Below are 20550 nucleotides of genomic sequence, written 5' to 3'. Positions count from 1 at the left end.
AATAAAATTAAGAATAAAAAGCTCAAACTAAGTATTGGTATCAAATACCAACGAAAGTCTTAGCAATATCACACTGCATTGCCTAGGTTCAGCAGGGGTAGAAGTGCCATGAAGGCAATTATCTTAAACGCGGGACTAGGGTGAACATCATGTTGTCATGCAGAGACTCCTACCTGACAGATTAAGGATGAACATTCAGAGGCTCAAAAAGAAAATGGTTATTTCTCTATAACCAGAGTCTGATGGATGTAAAGCAATCCTAGTCTACAGTTAGGACATTAAAGATGGGGAAGAAAACTGAGTGTTCTGAAACTCATGAAAGGAACATCTATAAAAGACAGCAACCCTCAGAAGTTGCCAGGTAACAGTTACCTGCCCTTAGACTATAGCCAGGAAATGAAAGTTTGTTCTGATGATGTAAGGCTTCTGGAGCATCTTGTGTTTGATTAGTTAATTGCATGATCACTCTCCATGAGGGTAGTTCTGGAGCAAACTCGATTTTTCTGGCTTTGTAATTTAAATATTTTCACACAAAGACCTCTTTGCTCATTTACCATTAAGTTTGCACAAGTGCACTTCACATCAATACAGTCACTTAAAATCTAGGAAATCACTAAAGAAGAAAATATTAACATGTATACCACCCCCAAAACCACACAACAGTAGAGCCCTGTGTGGATACAAAATTTGTACCCGCATCCGATCCGCAAAAATGGGCTGAGGATAGCCGCATCCTCACGTATGGCTATCCGCGGACTTGCAGGGCTCTACACAGTAGCACACTCCACACTCCTGTCCTACACACAGCATACTCCCATCTCATATAGCCACAACCAATTATTCAGAATGAAACAAATCCCCAACCATATATATTTTCCTTTATTAACTACATTTTTGTCTATCTAGTTGCCTCTACCCCTCATCTTCGAGCTTTCAAACATTCTTTTCACACTGCCTATACACAAACTTCAGCTTTGTTTCTTTCTATGAAGACATACTCATTTGCTTCTTATTCAAATCACTTCCCACTAGTTTCCTCCTTTGTACCTATTATTCCTATTGTAAAATATACATTTCTAAAAATCAAATCTATGTCCTAAAAAATTAAGAACTGCAGAGTCAGAGTTAAGGTTGAATTTTTTTTTGAATAAGTAATTGGATGTGTGAAATATATTGTTGAGTTTGTGGTATTTTCTTTTAAATGAAACTAGCTTATGTCTGACATTTAGTCTAGGCTTATATGGACCTACACTTTGAACAATCTTGACCAACCCATTTGCTACCTAGAGAAACCCAAAGGAAAAAGTTAGATTTCAAATCTAAACATGAAAACTGAGTCACACATAACAGCTGCTAACTCCTAAACTGAAAACATTTGCTGATTTATAACATTTCAGAAAACTCTTTCTCCATTAAGAAAGTTGTAAGTTTGGTGGCAATACATTCATTATTTTTTTCTATGCATCATAAGAGATTTAATTCCCACTATACGCGTACATTTCAACGCAACTTTAAACAACAGAATTGCTACTGAGGCCTCTATAATCAGCAACGTCTCTAATTTGTCTCCGCTCTCCTAAATACTTTTATTCCAAACACACCAAAGGGGATTCTGGAAGTCTTCACCTCATGATGGTAGTATTGGTGCTACAAATGCACAAAAAGTAACTAGATTCAAAAATAGTCTTATTACAATGTATTATTCATGTCTACCATAAAGGAGGTGTGGAAAACTAGGTTGTCTTTGAAAGAGGGACAAAAGTAAAACATCTAGAAACCCAAGAAGCTCATGTCATCCATCTATAATATCCTTGCTATCATTTGACATATTTTTTTTGGTGTGGAGTTAATTACAGTTACTGAGGTAATGAAGTTCTGTGTGTACTCTGAGATACGTTTTGAAAAATAAAATAAATCAGATGCATCGTGAATGTAAGGCTCTGATGATAGGGCAGGGATTCTCAAACTTTTTCTGTTGGTGACCCCTTTCACACAGCAAGCCTCTGAATGTGACCCTCCTTAGAAATTAAAAACACATTTTTATATTTAACACTATGTTAAATGCTAAATTTAAACCCTATTGCTTAAAATGAATTTACCTTTTCTCATGGCTTTTAAATTAAGACTAAAATATTTTTATCGAATTATTGTTATAAGCAGAAAAGGTATTTTTTTAGTAGAATTTTATTTTAATACTTGACAGCAATTAATCACAAGCAGCAGCCAAAAATCAGTGAGCTGGCTGACGCTGTTTATTTGACACAAGAAGTTTTATTCTTGATGTTGTTTTAGAAAGGGCGCACCTGATGTTGTTCTTCCCATGAAGCCAGTTTTGAGATTTCGTCTTTATTGTGAGAAGGCTGGAGAATCCACTCTCGCATTCGTAAGTAGTGGGAAACGGCAGAAGGACTCAGGGCCATTTCAGACACCAGTGGGTATTCACTTGCAACTGAGCACCAGAACTGGTTTGGAGGCAGCTGTGTGAATTTTGCTTTCACTTCATCATCATTAGGGCCCTACCAATTCATGGTGCATTCTGGCCAGAGGGTTTTCAAATTGGTCAAATTCATGATTTCAGATGTTTACATCTGAAATTTCATGGTGTTCTAACAGTGGGGGTCCTTCCTGACCCAAAATGGGATCATGGGGAGGGGGTCCCAAGATTGCCACTCTCACTTCTGTGCTGCCTTCAGAGCTGGGCTAGAGAAGGTTCCCTGAGCAGGAGGTGGGTTCCTAGCTGCTAGTCCAGGCCAGTGGCAGATTAAGGCAGGGGCCCCTGGCCAATTTGAGGGCCCCCCAAGAAAAACGGATGCCCCAGCCCTGGAAGAAGCCCCAGGGGTGGTAGCCCCTACAGGGTCACCCTGAGTCCCAGCAGGAGCTGTGGGGGAAGAAGCCTCAAGCATGGGCGCACTGAGCCCGGCTGCAGCTGCAAGGGCTGAAGCCCCGAGCCCCAGCTGGATACACGGGAGGCGGAAACCTCGAGCCCAAGCTGCCCTAAGCCCCAGCTGGAGCAGCACAGGGGGGAGATGGGGCAGAAGCCCTGAGCCCGGACTGTCCCGGCTGCAGCTGCCAGGAGCAGAAGTCCCCAGCCCTGGAAGGAGCTGCTCGGGAAGGAAGCTTCAAGCTCCGCGTCTGGAGCCGCACAGGAGTTGCAGGGGTGGGGGAGAGCCCAGAGCTCAACAGCTGGGAACAGAAGCCACCAGCCATGGTAGGAGCTGCCAGGGGAGGAAGCCACCAGCTCGACACACAGAGCTGCAGCAGGAACTGTGGAGGGTGGATGTACCACCTTCATTTCTGTGCTGCCTCTTGAGGTGGGTCTGATCTCCCCACCAACAGAGGCCAGGCAGGGGAAGGAAAACTCCTGTTCCTCTCCAGCCTGGCCAGACTAGCAGCTAGGAGCCCCAGGCCTCAGCAGCAGGGGGAGATCAAATTTCACGTGATCATGTGACAAACTGTTCCTGTGCAGGAATATCCTTAGTAGGTAACTGCTCAGCTGTCACACTGAGAGGGTTCTTCACCAGGGAATGAAGTACTTGTGGTACTGCTGGGAAGTAGCATGAGAACTCTTTTTGAAGGGCCCTCCGACGTTCACTGATAGCTGACTTGAGAGCACTATCTATGTTGACTTCCCCCTCCTCCTTGCTGAATGAGGAAAGTGTCGGAAACGTGCTGTATCTGTCTGTGTCCCACTTCCTGCACCACGGATCCAACTTCACCTGGAAGGCTCTGATTTTATTAGTCAGGTCTATTCATGTTGAACGTTTTCCCTGAAGTGACAGATTGAGGTCATTAAGGCTATCGAAGATACCAACTAGGTATGCCAAACAGAGAAGCCATTTCTTGTCACTGAACCTTTGTTCAGCTCGTTTCTCTTTTTGCAGGGAAAAATCTGCCATTTCTTCATGAAGTATAAAAGCGCGCTTTAATGCACTCCCCTTAGAAAGCCATCGGATTTAAGCGTGGAAAAGCAAAACTTCATATTCACCACCCATTTCGTTGTAGAGCTCTCAAAAGAGATGACTATTCAGAGCATGTTCTTTAATGTAGTTTGGGCTCGTACAACACCACCCACCACAGCATTAAGGCACATTGACAATGTCTTTGCACTAGGACTTCACGATGGAGTCCACAATGAGTGACAATCACATTAGGTGACATGCACTTTACTTTCTGCTGAAAGCCAGACCATGCACTCATCATGGCTGGAGCACCGTTGGTACCCCAAAGATTTTTCTACTCAATGCCACTGCTTTCGAAAAAGCCATTCACCATATTGAAAATGGTCTGTGCTGTTGTGGTTGTTTCAAGTTGTTCACAGAATAAGAACCCATCCTTAAGATCCTCGGCATTAACACACCATACAAACACTACGAATTGTGCGCAGTAGTTTCATTAAGTTGAAGGCTGAACATACTGAAAGCCGTGTGTTTAATTTTGCGCACAACTTGTTCTTTGATTTCTTCAGACAGCTCATATATTCTGCGTTTAACAGTGTCATTTGACATAGAAAGTATATTAAGCTTTTTGGCAGTATCGTTGCCAAGCATAAGGGACACAGTACCTTTGCATGCTGGCAGAACAAGCTCCTCACCTATTGGAGGTGGCATTTTGGTTCGGGTGATACGTAACGACACAACATGGCATGGGCGAGGCCTCCACAGCAGAGGACATTTGTTGTCTAGTTTCAAGATGTCGCTGCAGTTTGCGTGGTTTGATCAATTTAGCAGACAAAGCTTCGCAGCAAATGATGCACTGCAGTTTTTCAATATCAGAGGTAACAATGCTGGTAAAACCGCGTTTAATGTAAGACTCGAGATACTTCCGGTTTTTAGTGGTTTTAGCAGTAGAGGTGCCCATTATTTTCAAGAGAAAGTATATGCCTGTGTGTCTGGCTGTTAAATAATAAAAAGAACAGGAGTACTTGTGGCACCTTAGAGACTAACAAATTTATTAGAGCATAAGCTTTCGTGAGCTACAGCCCACTTCATCGGATGCATAGAATGGAACATATAGTAAGATATATATACACACACACGGATAAGTTGGAAGTTACCATACAAACTGTAAGAGGCTAATTAATTAAGATGAGCTATTATCAGCAGGAGAAAAAAAACTTTTGTAGTGATAGTCAAGATGGCCCATTTAGACGGTTGACAAGAAGGCGTGAGGATACTTAACATGTGGAAATAGATTCATTATATGTAATGAACCAGCCACTCCCAGTCCCTATTCAAACCCAAGTTAATGGTATCTAGTTTGCATATTAAGTCAAGCTCAGCACTTTCTTGTTGGAGTCTGTTTTTGAAGCTTTTCTGTTGCAAAATTGCCACCTTTAAGTCTGTTACTGAGTGGCCAGAGAGGTTGAAGTGTTCTCCTAACGATTTTTGAATGTTATGATTCCTGATGTCAGATTTGTGTCCATTTAGCCTCTCACAGTTCATATGGTATGTATATATATCTGTATGTATATATTTAGATATCTGTCTTACTATATGTTCCATTCTATGCATCCAATGAAGCGGGCTGTAGCCCACGAAAGCTTATGCTCTAATAAATTTGTTAGTTTCTAAAGTGCCACAAGTACTTCTGTTCTTTTTGCGGATACAGACTAACACAGCTGCTACTCTGAAACCTTAAATAATAAAGTGCTTCTTCAGCTGCTGAACAATCAAGCCCTCTCATGTTGTCTCAGTCCCAGGGCTGGCCATAGGAAAAAATAGTGCCATGGTCAAACTTCTATTTGGTGCCCTTTCTTGGAAGTGGAACAGGATGCAGGTGCAGTGGAGCTGGGCTGGAGGGGCTTGGGGCTCACAGCCCCATGCCTGGCTGGGGTCAGGCCTCCCAGTTCGCAATTCTCGCTAACCAGTTTGAGAACCAGTGTGCGATAGGGTGTATCAGAACTGTGGTGTCTGCGATTGGGAATTTATTTTCCCAGGTTACTTTATGGTATTTGATGCACTTTACAATCTGTTTGACTATTGTCAGTGAATGAATAGGGTAATTATAGCTTTAACAAATGATGCACAACAATATTTTCTTGTAGGTTACAAAATACTTTGGGCATTTGATTGGATTAATCTGAATAGCTTTTCAAGAAGCCTCCTGTAACAGAAAAGCCTACTGGAGTAGGATACAGGTGGGAACCAGAGCTCTCAATGCTTTAATTATTTGCTAAATGCTGACAATATCGCCTGTACTGCACATGACAGCACTATTGCCACCCTCCCCGCCCTAGAAAGCTTAGCCACAGCGAGACAGATATAGATAGGATACATGCATCAGGAAACAGACAAATATCTGTCTATACATCTGTGTATATATGTCATAAATTTTAATTGTGGCATTGAAACTATGATTGAACAAGGCAATAGAGAACTGCACATTTGCAAAACACATGTGGACATAATGCTGGTATAGAACAAGATAGAACCCTTACTGACTAATGTTAATAAGGCTATCTTTCTTTAAGAACAAAAACAAACAAACAAACAAAAAACAGTATGTATGATTAAAATATAGTTCCACTGTTAGGCTGTATTCAGCATGGGCAACAGCCCCTTTTGGTGGTTTAATGGAAGGGGGAGAGGGATAGTTAGGGATCTAACAAGAATATGACAGCTCTTCCTCCAGTTGTAGATAAATTGAGATGGAGAGACAGAGTTTTTGAAAGGCTATTTAATAACAGCATTTCTTCCCCCGACTTCCATTTCCTTGGAATAGGCAGAGTAGGAGAATGGCACACTGAGTCAACCAAGGCTGAAACACCTGCACCTAGTAAGATAAAAGCAGAGGAAAGGTTGCGGCAGTTTGTTTTTAAAACGTTGCACATGTTATATACCTTTTCCACTATGTTTATATGTTGTCTGACTATCGTTGTTTAATTGTGTGTCTATTTATTGGATTGTAAACTCTTTGATACAGGGACTGCTTCTTGTTGAGAGTCTGTACCACACCTAGTACAACAGGCCCCCAATCCTAACTGCGGCCTTCACGTAATACAAAGAGAAACAGATCTTTTGCAGTATTCTTAAAGAATTTGAAGGCAGTTTTTACGTTGATTTGCCAGATTTACTGGAGCAGTGACTATGATTTCCTCTATATTCTGCATATTGCTGAGAATATAGCTGGTGCTTAAAAATAAACCAAAAACTTAGTTGAGCTTATTTTGAGCTTTTTCTCCCAGTCGCATCTGTTGGCCCCTACTTGATAAAACTATATTGAAATCTGTGTTTCATTCAGTTAATGTGACAACAGCAACAAATACTGTTATTTTCTGAATATTTTAGACATTTTATTCAAACAAATCTGAACAAATCTTTAAAATCATGGGCAGCAACAAAAACAGTTTTGCAACTGGCAGTTCCGTTATACATTTGTTTGCTTCTCCAGGGACAAATCCTACCCAGGCCCCCTCCAACTCCATCGCCCCGACCCCTACTGCCTACCCTGATCTGCCATCCAGGGCTTAATTTGTCCCCAGGCTTGGCAGGGTTGAGTAAGTCTGCCGTGAAAAGTGATACTTTTATGTTTGTTAATATCACTTTTTACAACAGACTTACTAGCAAGCAATAAATAAACTACATTTATATGGGCATGTATATGAGTATATTTATTTGTTTTTCCTAAAGCTAATTAAGTATTTTAGGGAAAAAGTGTTAGAGCAGCCACCAGCAAGAGTTGATGGCCGCACTCTGAGGCCACCAAAAAATTTGTCCTGAGAACCCAACACTAGCTTTCCTCTCATTCCTTTTCATTGCCCTGCTCTGATGATGATTGGCCAGAAGAGGAAAGCAGGAGCTACTTGCTGAATATTCCTCAGAGAACAGGTAGGCAGGGGTGAGAAGTGGGATGAGCTCTGGCCAGAGCAGCTGACTATGTGCACCAGGAGGGAGTGAATGAACTGTTCCATGAAAAGAGGAAGTAAACTTGCTCCCTCCAGAGCAAGGGAGAAGCAAGGGAGGAATTTGAGAGTCTAAGTCACAATTAATTCTCTGGTCTGTTCCTGACATGATGCAACTCGCTCCAAGCTGATTGTAAATTTATAATCTAGCCCATAATGTTGTAATTTTACATCATGCTTTACAAGGAGCAGAAAATACCACAAAGGAATGGTGTGCAGACTTTATTCCCAGTAGACTGTGCAGAACAGATGGGCTTTTAAGAAGTCTGTCATTGTGGTGATGTGGTATTTTTTATTTTATTTTGTTTTTAGGAGGAGAAGGGGGTCAACATGCTGGGTTATTGTAGGGTGGTTGCAGTATTGCCACCCTTACTTCTGCACAGCCTTCAGAGCTGGGTGGCCAGAGAGTAGTGGCTGCTGGCCCAGTGCCCAGCTCTGAAGGCAGCACCCACCAGCAGCAGCGCAGAAGGGTGGCAATACCATACCATGCCACCCTTACCTCTGCTGCCTTCAGAGTTGGTCAGGACCGCTACAGTTACAACACCATGAAATTTCAGATTTCAATATCTGAAATCATGAAATTTATTATTTTTAAAATCCTATGACTGTGAAATTGACCAAAATGGGCGGTGAATTTGGTAGGGCCTAAAGATGAATAATAAAACAGGATTTGACCCTGGCACACAATACTTTTAGGGTAGCCTACATAGGATTTATTTGTATAAAGGTAATTATTCCATTTTACCATGAAGATGTTTCATATAATTAGGTTTGGAAAGATTTTGAGCTGTTAAATGTCCGTAAACATCAATTTCATCATACACACACAAACTGAAGAAAAAATATTCCATTGGTAATAACCAAAACGTATAAATAGGCAAAGAAAGAAAAACTGCTCAAGAACTTCTTAGAGTTTGATTTAAGGATATTTGCTTTGTATATTTTGACATGATGCTCACAAAATTTGTGCTTTAATGGTTATAAAGCTTTAAGTCTTTCTTGAATTGGACACAGAATTCCAGTAGTGGTCTCACCAGTGCCAAATACATTCTTTACTCCTACTCGATATTCCCTTTTTTCATACATGCAAGGACTACCCTAGCTCTTTTGACCAGAGCACCACACTGCAAGCTCATGTTCAGCTGATTATCCACTATGATCCCCAGGACTTTTCAGAGTCACTGCTTCCCAGGATAGAGTCCCACATCTTGTAAGTATGGCTGGAATTTTTGCACCAAGTTATGTTACTTTACATCTGGCAATATTGAAACACATATGCTAGAGATAACTCATTAAGCAGTAACACAAATAGCAGTGCTTACATGCTGTATAAATTATTCTATCCAGAAAAGGATAGTGGTACAAACAGAAATGTGAAATGACTGACATATAAATGCAGTGTAATATTTTGGAGCCATTGCAGTGACTCCACTTCCCATGACTCGCTGAGGACACAGACCATGGAAATTTCCACCTCAAGAGTTTGACAGACCTGATTGGCTCACTGCTTTACATGAACCCAAGAGGTGTTCCAGAAAGTGTCCAGGCAACAGCCTGGATCTTCTGTTGATGCCATGGCTGTTCCTGCTCCTTGCTTTTGAATTCCTGGCGTGACCTCAGCTTTGTTTGGACTTTGTCTCCTGACTCAGACCCTGAAACCTCACTTGGACTCTGCCCCAGTATAGACTCTGGTCTGGACTTGACAACAAACTTCTCAGCTACTCCTAGCCTCAGGTTTGCCCCTATCCTGACCCTTGGCCCCGAATGCCCTTGCTGGGATCCTAACAATGCTTAGCTTTAGGCTGGAGAGATTTTGGGGGAGGGGCAATTTGAGTTTGTTTAATTGTACAAGCCTTGTACAAGCATGTTGTAAGCCTTAGAAACAATAGGTTTTTTTCCATATTTTGAAAATTCTAAACTCTTCCACCATCCCTATTAATAGCTCAAAAATTACTTCAGCCTTGGTTTGCATATCTATTCCCAGTGAGATTAGTACACAGCCCACTTATATCTTTTTGGTTTCTCTCATTATTTAGATATTTTCCCACCAAATTTTATAGACTTAAGTAATAAATACAGAATGTAGAGTCCAAAAACATTTTACAAAGAGTGTGCAAAGCTACAAGTGTAGCCTGTGGACATTATAATCTTCATGATAGCCACTACAGAGTTTAATGTCTGCATCTATGACTAGCACTACAGAATTATAAAGCACCACAGTGTCTGTCAGAAGCTATTGATTTACTAAACCACAACTCATTAAATTCTAAAATGTATTTTGCTGTTTTTAAAAAAAATCATTCCCCTCTCTCACTGTTTCATTCATCACTGCCAACTTTCTAGGATTTGTATTTGTAACACCTTCCCTAACATAAGAAATACTAGGATAGATATCATTTCTACAGGTTTATCAATATGTATTCCTAGCATCCTTGAGAACCATGTTGCAAATGGCTTTGTTATATGTATGTGTGACCTTTGGCAAATCCCTACATCTTTCTGTGCCACAATTTCCACATATGCAGAAATGGAGAAATTATCATTTGATCACTTTGAGATCCACAGATGAAAACTGCTGTAAGAACCATTATTATTATGAACTCTGTACTGAAGATGAGAACCAACAGGAAAATGTGCTATTCATTACACAACACCTCTAAATGAAGCTTTGAAAATCTTCCTAGTATAAGCTACAGGGCTTCTTCTCCGCCTCAGTGGGTCCTGTGCTTCCTTCTAGCGGTGGGTCAGGATAATGTCTCGTCTCTCAGAATTTCCCCCCTCTGTTTACAGTGGATGGGGAAATTCTGTCTCCAAGCGGCCTTCCCATTTCTGGGCCTACTAGGCCCTCACTGCTTCATTGGGGCTTCTGGCCTGCTCAGTGGGCATCCAGTGAGAGGTTCCGCCCCCTACTCCAGGCCCCAACCCAGGGACCCTACAGGTAGCAGTCTCACTTTGCCAGTTCCCAAGAAAGCTGCTAGCTTCCCTGGGTTACTTCCCCATGCCCGTTGGCTTATTGTTTCCACTTTGCTTGGGCAGGGTTCCTCCCGACCCTCCTGCCAGGGAAGGGAGAGCCCCTAGTCTCTGGTAGCCCTTCTGGGCATGGCAGCACCACAGCAAATGCATGGCTCAGTCTCTCCCTTCTGATAGGGTCCTTTTCTTCAGGTCTTTGGACCTTGAAGGGTCCTTAGCTCCTGTTCAGAGTAGGGTTTCTCCCCAATCTCTATATCTGTGGGGTTCTCCCCTGGTCCTTGTCAGCTTCCACACCATTCAGCTCGCCTCCACTCTCACAACACCTGTCACCCACACTGAGTGGATGGGGGGGGGGGGAAGGCTTTTAATCTGTTCTGGCAGGTTCTTAATTGACTGCAGGTGTCGTTATTAACCTGGAGTAACCTCTGCTCAGTTACCAGGGGAAGAGGGGCCTACTTATACCTTCCTCGGCCTTTTGGCTAAGATCAAGCACAGTTTCTGTTCTTGTCAGTTTAATCTCTGAGATGTTCTCTATTTGAGGACTGTCTCTTAAATTGATTTTTGGAACGGGGGGCTGGAATAGGAGCTTGCTCTGTCCACCCCACGCATCGACCTGGTATTGCAGTGCCTCCAGGAACATTAACAAAAAAAAAGAAAAGAAAAGTGTAAGTAGTCTCTCGGTCTATGCAAGGCCGTGATTAAGTGTCTTGATGTTTTTGGTCTTTTGGCCCCGAGATGAAAACCTTGTTTATGTCTCCGGGACCGTGAAGTACAAAAATTATCTAAGTTATATCTGTTCTTATCAGTTTAATATCTGCACTCTCCTGTAGCCATCTGGCCTGACTTTGTCTCACACACACATTATATGTATATATAGGGAATAGGGGTAGGAAAGGAAAATTCTACCCAACTGACTAGAGTATATCAGAATTAAATAAGATTCACCCAGTATTTATAGAAAGTGATAACAGCACAAGAAGCACCCTCACAGTTAAGACTCAGATTTTAGTTTCACAACACAGATTTTTAAGGCTTTAATAAAATCCATTAAAAATTATAAGGCTTAAACTTGGTATTTACACTGCCTAATATAAACCCAATATACAAACCTTACCTACATGAACAGTGCCAACTCAAGTAAAATACATGAGTAAGGGCTGCTGAATCAGGCTATAGGAGTTAAACCATCATTTCAGATAGAACAATAGTAGATCATTGAATCTTTTGTCACAAACTTCCCCAAACCCTAAGTTCTATGGAAAGAAGTAACAAACATAGCTCACTTTGTAAAAATCTTATCTGGTTGTTAATGTCTGAAGTACACTAAGTTCTTCCAGTATTAAACTTTAAAATGAAATAAGAAAGCTATGATAAAGCTTGAAAAATAGCCACTTAACATACTCAGTAGTAGAGCTAGTCAAAAGTTTTCCCAACAAAACAGTTTTCCATTTGAAAATGTGATTCAACAGAATTGAAATGTTCCACAGGAACATCCCTCATTTCAGGATGAAAAAAATTCTGAAAATTTTTCACAGATCTAAAATCCTGTTTCCCAACCAGCTCTATTCATTAATTTTGAAACCCTTTTTCGTGATAGTGGAAACAATTGCAAAACTTCTATCTATGTGAATGGGACTTGACATTGCCAAATTACACAAAGTCTCTGTACAATTCTACTCACCCAGGTGAAGGGTTCATGTAGCGTTCATGCACCTGGAAACAGTCAGGGCACACCCTGACTGTTGTGTAGGAGCAATGCACACATTGCTCTGTTCTATCCAAGGACATGGACCATGAAAACATGGACCATCTGGGAAGTCAAAATAAGGACATCAGCCGTGGGAAGCTTCCTCGGCCGAAACTCAAGGCCTGAGAATAAAGATTGTAGTAGATAGAGGCTAGTAAATAGGAATATTAATCAAAGTCATATTATTTCCTTTGTTGATGCCTTTTGCGGTCAGTTGGGGTATGTGATGCACAGGGGGGAGAGAAATAAAAGAGGTGAAAAAGCTGACAGGAAAAATCCCATCAGCAGACCAGCCTGCTTGCTTGCCTAAAGCTGTGTCCTGTCTTGTATTGAACCGCCACACCCAGGGGCAGCAATTTCTTTGGCAAACAATCTCTATTCATTTACAAAATATGTTTAGGTTTTTGCATTAACATAAATCGTCATGGTAAAGACTGTTTTAATGATGTCACTGGTAATTTTTTATGACAACTTTACAAGGCTATATTCATGGAGATGACAGCGGAGTTTGAGTGGGAATTCTGTTGGAGGAGAAGGTATTTGTAGGTATTTGTACTGGTATTATACAGGCTGGTAGGGGCAGTGTGCTGGGAGAGAAGCTGAGCCCTGATTAGGGGTTTGGGGCTTCTCTGACTAGGGGTCCTATAAAGGTAGCCAGTCAGTCAGGCAGTGGCACAGACAGCTGCAGCAGCACAGGAGCCAGTAAACAGAGCTGTAAACAGGGGAGTTTGAGTGGGAGTTCTGTTGGAGGAGTTTGGGGGGACGACTAAAAGAGCCAGCCAAAGGAACAGAGAGGCTAGTGAAGGGAGTGTGTCGTGGTCTGGCAGCGTTGTGGTGCTCGTTGGGGGTTTGTTTTGGTTTGGTTTGTGTTTCCCGGACTGACAGGACTTAGGTGAGAAGGCGATGACAGATACAGAGGCAGCAGTGGGAATGACCAAGCAGTGGAAGACACAATGAAGATGACTGGATGTAGAAGCTGCGGCATGTACATGATCCTGGAGGGGGTACCTGAAAAGAGTTTCGTCTGCATGAAGTGCCGCCTGATAGAGCTGATGGAAGAAAAGATCCGAGGATTGGAGATGCAGATGGAAAGTCTGGTTGAGTTTAGAAGAGGGTTTGAGTGGATGATGGAGCAAAGACATGAGGAGGCTGAAGGGAAAAGCTCAGACTTGCAGATGGAAGCGGGAGCAAAGAACTCTGAGGGGAGACTGTTGGGTGAGGAAAGTGGACAGTGGAAGCATGTGACTAAAAGAACCAGGCAGAGGAAAAGACAGGTTAGTGAAGGAGAAACAGAGCTCAGGAACAGGTTTGTGGAATTGGAAAATGAAGAAGGGGCTCAGCAGGTGGTCACTGAAGGAGAGAGGGCAAGCAAGAAGAGAAGAGCAGCTAGTCCTATAGGAAGAGGGCAAGAGTCAATGGAGATAACACCAAATATGAGCCCCAGGAGGATAGGGGATGGATTGTAGAGGATTGCAAGGGACAATAGAAATCGAGAGGACTTGCAGCCAGAGGGAACAGGAGATAGACTGGAGAATCACACTATTGCCAGGAAAAGGCAGGTCTACGTGATTGGAGACTCCTTACTCAGAAGGATAGACAGACCTGTAACAAGAGCTGATCCAGAGAACAGAAGGGTGTGCTGTCTGCTGGGTGCTAAGATATGGGATGTGGACCTGAGGCTGAAGAGGATCCTAATGGGAGCGGGAAAGAATCCACTGATTGTCCTTCATGTGGTAACAAATGATACCGGTAGATTCTCACTGGAATGTATCAAGGGAGACTATGCCAGGCTGGGGAAGACGCTTAAGGAAATCGAGGCTCAGGTGATCTTCAGTGGGATTCTGCCTGTTCCTAAAGAAGGGCAACAAAGGTGTGACAAGGTTATGACTATCAACAGAAAGCTCAGGCACTGGTGCTATAAGGAGGGTTTGGGATGTATGGCCACTGGAAAGCACTCATGGACAGAGGACTGTTCTCTCGGGATGCACTTCACCTGAGTAAGGAGGGAAATAGACTTCTAGGATGGAGGATGGCACAACTGATCAAGAGAGCTTTAAACTAGGAATCTGGGGGAGATGGTTGGGAGATGTCCAGGTAATCTCCATGCCAGATTTTAACATTGAGAGGGAAGAAAACGAAGTAAGAAAGGATACAGCCATGGGTAGGAGAATGGACATAAGGAGGAAGGGTAGTGTACATACCAGTCTAATAGGTGATACTGGCGGTAGAATGTCTGTGCCTAATCGGGTAAAGAATGTGAGCGAGGCCAACCAGCAAAAAATTAAGATGTTTGTATACTAATGCGAGGAGCCTCGGTAACAAAATGGAGGAACTAGAGCTACTGGTGCAGGAAGTGAAACCAGATATGATAGGGATAACAGAAACATGGTGGAATAGTAGTCATGACTGGACTACAGGTATTGAAGGGTATGTGCTGTTTAGGAAAGACAGAAATAAAGGCAAAGGTGGTGGAGTAGCACTGTATATCAATAATGAGGTAGACCAGTGGTTCTCAAAGCCGGTCCGCCGCTTGTTCAGGGAAAGCCCCTGGCGCACCAGACCAGTTTGTTTACCTGCCGCGTCCGCAGGTTCGGCCGATCACGGCTCCCACTGGCCACGGTTCGCCGCTCCAGGCCAATGGGGGCTGCGGGAAGGGCAGCCAGCACATCCCTTGGGCCGCACTGCTTCCCGCAGCCCCCATTGGCCTGGAGCGGCGAACCACAGCCAGTGGGAGCCACGATCGGCCGAACCTGCGGACGCGGCAGGTAAACAAACTGGTCCGGCGCGACAGGGGCTTTCCTTGAACAAACAGCGGAACGGCTTTGAGAACTACTGAGGTAGACTGTAAAGAAATAAGAAGTGATGGAATGGATAAGACAGAGTCTGTCTGGGCAAAAATCACATTGGGGAAGAAAGCTACTAGAGCCTCCCCTGGGATAGTGCTTGGGGTGTGCTATAGACCGCTGGGATCTGATTTGGATATGGATAGAGACCTCTTTAATGTTTTTAATGAAGTAAAATTTTAACAATTTTAAGTGACTTCTAAATTTGACACAAAAGTAGCATTTATATTGTACTGACTTCAAGGTTTATAGTCTAATATGAAAATCATATTTAATGGCCAGTGGTGTTCTGTTATTTTCCTTGTGGGGCCTGTCCTGTAGTAGGTGATCTCTGGGTACCTGTCTCGCTCTGTCAATCTGTAGTGTCCAGGAAGTGGATCTCTTTGTTTGGACACTACCATGCAAATAAGTGATGGTCACATAAACACTACCCTATACCGGAAACCTACTGACTGCTATACTTACCTACATGCCTCCAGGACACCTCACATGATCCATTGTCTACAGCCAAGCCCAAAGATACAACCAAATTTGCTCCAATCCCTCAGACAGAGACAAACACCTACAAGATCTTTATCAAGTATTCTTAAAACTATAATACCCACCTGGGGAAGTGAGGAAACAGATTATCAGAGCGAGATCTGTCCCAGAGATCACCTACTACAGGACAGGCCCCACAAGGAAAATAACAGAACACCACTGGCCATTAAATATGATTTTCATATTAGACTATAAGCCTTGAAGTCAGTACAATACAAATGCTACTTTTGTGCCAAATTTAGAAGTCACTTAAAATTGTTAGAATTTTAAAATGGAATTTTGATATTTGTGCCACAGTATCTTAACAGTATTAATTTTAAGTAATCTAAATGATTAATAGTGTATGTGGGAGAACTAGGGCATTAGCTGAAGCTTTTAGAACCTTGAGCTTCAAATAAATAAGGTATTTAATTCTGTAATACACCTCCCCCACGTTCTAAAATCTATTCTTGTTACCCTCAAATGATCAATCAAAATGGTCTCCCTTTGAAACTTTTCACAGTACCTGCCTTGTTCTTCTGGGATGTAATACCACAGGGATTAGCCCCTGATGTATGTAAAACCTTTGCATAGCCCTATGATATGCTCATCTAAATATTACTGGAATGTGTAAACCTAGCAGTATTACTGTCTGACATGCTGGAATTCTGACAAGTCTTAAATTTACAAATAGGGGAAATATCCCAAAAGAAGCCTGTTGAATTTTCTTCCCCGGATTCCTATAAACCCGTGCAAAATTAATTCTACACTTCAGAAAACTCACTAGAAAAATTACTATAGAAATTTGTCAGCAAGTCTCTAACTGATTTTTTCCCCCCATCACATTAATAGCTCAGACCTTTAAAATGGGTCAGGGCTAATATGTCATTTTATATTTTAAGAGGCCAAAATTTTCTCCTCTATAATCAGAGAGAGATAATTGGTTGTATTTATTTTGAAACAGAAATGCCCAAAGTGGGCTCCAAGTCAGGCCTTCCAAGTTAAACATGCAGCCATTTTGGCCCTCCTTATCTTGTAACTACAATATGAAGCTGATCATTTGGTTTATATTAGGGTTGCCAACTTTCTAACTGCAGAAAACCGAACACCCTTGCCTCGCTCCTTCCCCGAGGCCTGCCCTTGTCCTGCCCCTTCACTGAGACCCTGCCCCCAATCACTCCATCCCCTCTTCCTCCGTTGCTTGGTCTCCCCCACTCGCTCATTTTCACTGGGCTGGGGCAAGGGATTGGGGTGAAGGCTCCAGCTGGGTGTGTGGTCTCTGGGTTGGGGCTGAGAGGTTTGGGCTGCAGGAGAGGGCTCTGTGCTGGGGGTGTGGCTGAGGGGTTCAGAGTGTGGGAGGGAGCTCCAGGCTAAGGCAGAAGGTTGGCGTGTGTTGGGGGGTATGGACTCTGGGCTGGGGGTGCGGGCTCCAGGGTGGAGCCAGAAATGAGCGGTTCAGGGTGAGGGAGGGGACTCCAATCTGGGGTAGGGGTTTGGGGCATGGGAGGGGTGCAGATTGCAGGCTCCGGGCAGCGCTTACCTCAGGCGGCTCCCAGGAAGCTGTGTCATGTCCCTCCGGCTCCTAGACAGCCATGGGGCTCTGTGCGCTGCCTCCACCTGCAGGTGCCACCCCCGCAGCTCCTACTGGCTGCAGTTCCCAGCCAATGGGAGCTGTGGAGCCAGCGCTTGGGGCGGGGGCAGTGCACAGAGGTCCCATGACCACCCCTGAGCCAGGGGGACATGCTGGCCACTTCCCAGGAGCCAGGCAGAGCCGGTCAGGGAGCCTGCCTTAGCCCCACTGCGCTGCCAACCGGACTTTTAATGGCCCGGTCAGCGGTGCTGACTGGAGCCACCAGGGTCCCTTTTTGACTGGTTGTTCCAGTTGAAAACTGGACTTCTGGCAATCCTAGTTTGTTGTTGGGGAACTCGAACAAATAATCTGTATCTATAAAGAAATATGTAAGTACTAACAAATGCTAAGGTTGTGTACATTTAATTTGGACTAAATAATAAGCATGAGTATAAACACTAGGGGTGGTTCTTGGCCCATGGGAAGCTGCCAGTGCACTCCCCAGAATTATAAAATTTGAGTCTCTGCTATTCCTATAAAAGTATGTGCATCCATTAAGTGGCAGAAAATATTCTGAAATTTCTCTGCTTCAAAACTTAATTCACATTCCATCAATAACTTCAGTACTATTTGCTTTTCACTTCTAAATGCAATGCATCATTCATTTCATTTTATTTATCAGACTCTCACCAGGATGGATAACAAATTTATACAAAATCTCAATGTATCATCTCGCAGCTCAAAAATAAAAGTAAAAGTATGGCTTAGATGTCAGACGCAAACTAAAACATTTTTAAAAATTCCCCTATAATATTATAATTAGTAATAGTTTTCCATCTGTAATGCAGAATTTTTAAAGGCTGTTTCATGAATGGTTATATCCATTACATCATACTATTTAATAATATAATGCTAGCTATTCTGGTGATATGGTATTCAGTATTTTCAATCAAAACTAATGAGTCAGGCCCACAAAAATAATTAGATTTTTAAAATTAATAGATTCAGGGTTCTTTTTATCTGCCCTCTATCTTTTGTGACTTTAGTGTGCACCTGGGTCATGTTCTCAAGCTTTCCACCATAACCATGAGGTCTAGAAAACTGACTTTTTATGTTTTAATGAAAGCTGAGATTCCCACACAATCACCTTTCTAGAAGAGCTGGGACTTTAAGAAAAACATCACATATTGCCAGATTCCTGAGACTTGGCAAAACTGAACATTCAGGCACATGCCAAAAGGGTTACAAAGAAAAAATCATCCAGTGAATTTATTAGAACTGCAAGCATCAGGCTCTTGAAGAACAAATGCAACTCCCAGCTGCCAAGAAATAACTCTTAATTCTTCACAGACCTCCAGAAAATACTTTGCTGTTTGGAAATAGAAGAATGAACATGAGCTGCACTACCTGATCAGGGCTGTAGAGATAGACAGACAGAAGGTGTGTAAACTGCATGCTGTTTGTGAGCAGACATGGGTGGGAGCTACAACAGCAAAACATTGTGAGGTGCCTAAGGTTGCGGGGTAGGTGTTAACACAATCCCTCATACTCTGGATTGCACCCTGGAATATCACAGGGTATATACATTTTTCAAACATTCTTATACACACAATGTCTTATTAACTTCTCTTCATTGTAGCTGTCTCAGAAATCTTTAAGATTAGGCTAAATATCTGTTGTATGTCACTGAAGAGATGAATGATCACAATTCTGCATACATCCCCTTGCTAAGAAGCTTCCTCACATCCTGGGCTGAGGTTAAATTTGAGAGCTTCTTTAAAAACATTTTTAGTGAGTTTGCTGCAAGGAGATTTATGTAAATGATTAAACCCTGACTGTAATGCATTAATTTCAGTCTCTCACTGAAAAAAATGCAAAATTCAGAATAGAAAAATATTCTTTTAATTGTAATTTATACAGCAAGTTCTGAAAAACAAGCTGTATGTCTTTCCATTTTGCATGCAAAATATATATTTTTAAAGTAAATAATGTAACCTAATTTAAAAGAAATTCAGCATATTATGCTTTAGTAGGGTGACCAGATGTCCTGATTTTATAGGGACAGCCCCGATATTTGGGCCTTTTTCTTATACAGGCGCCTATTACCCCCCACCCCCGTCCCGGTTTTTCACACTTGCTATCTGGTCACCTTATGCTTTAAAATGAAGGCAACTTTTGTACTTTTGCAGAAAACATCTCCAAACATGCAAAGAGTTTTATACTTTGCCTGAGAGTCATGACAAGCTAGTAAACCAGAGAGCAATCACACATCATTTAATCCTATACATTAAGAATCTTGCAGGGACAGGACATAAGAACTAATAGCCTAGATTATGTCCTGCAGAATAGTGTGAGAAGGGGTACTCCATGTAAGAATCAATCCTCCATATACAAATGGGGCTATGGCCTCACCATATCATCTGCCTCCCTGCCCAAATTCTGGAGTTTATGCAGGGAAGGGATATGGGGAAAGGGAGGAGGATAGAAAAGCCGAGGGCAAGCCATATGTTGCCCCTCTGCTCCATGGAACTTATCAGGAAAAGTTAATTAATGCAACCACGGAGTATATTAATTTATCCACCTATTCCTTACCCCTCCTCCCAACCTGGGGACAGCCAAGGGAAGTCTGTGGGGGCATGGATCTATTAACCACCTCCACTCCAATAACACAACTTGGGGTACACTCTGCAAGAAATCCTTTGGAGAGATTGTCATGTAGGAAGTCCCCTCCTGTGGAAGGATACAATTATAGTCATATATTCTAAGCAAAAAACTTCTTTACCTTTGCTGCTAACTATATCTTAAATCATTAAAAGTGAAATAACTTATAAAATCTACTGAACATGTAACTCTTTATGCCATTCATCTATTTTTCTTACAGCTTAGGCAATGAAAATCAATTAAGGCACCAGATTTCTATGGGTAGATACTTGCACCCATGTAAAAGACCACTGAAGTAAAAGGGCATCTGGCTAAGTCAGTTTTACTTTTGTTAATAGCC

At 42.5% G+C, this 20550-nt stretch overlaps 1 protein-coding gene and 1 non-coding gene across 5 annotated transcripts in view; one reads left to right on the top strand and one right to left on the bottom strand.

Moving 5' to 3' along the window:
- Positions 1-20550, bottom strand: part of CNKSR2 (connector enhancer of kinase suppressor of Ras 2) — a 376791-nt gene that overhangs the window by 39557 nt on the left and 316684 nt on the right. The window lies entirely within an intron of this gene.
- On the top strand, positions 11329-11520 carry LOC125630722 (U2 spliceosomal RNA). The gene has a single exon (XR_007354771.2). It is a non-coding gene; the product is annotated as a U2 spliceosomal RNA (small nuclear RNA).

This window comes from Caretta caretta, chromosome 1, assembly GCF_965140235.1.
Source record: "Caretta caretta isolate rCarCar2 chromosome 1, rCarCar1.hap1, whole genome shotgun sequence".
NCBI classification, from domain to species: domain Eukaryota; kingdom Metazoa; phylum Chordata; order Testudines; family Cheloniidae; genus Caretta; species Caretta caretta.
The sequence above is the reverse complement of the archived record's forward strand: the minus strand, read 5'-3'. Positions and strand labels throughout refer to the sequence as shown.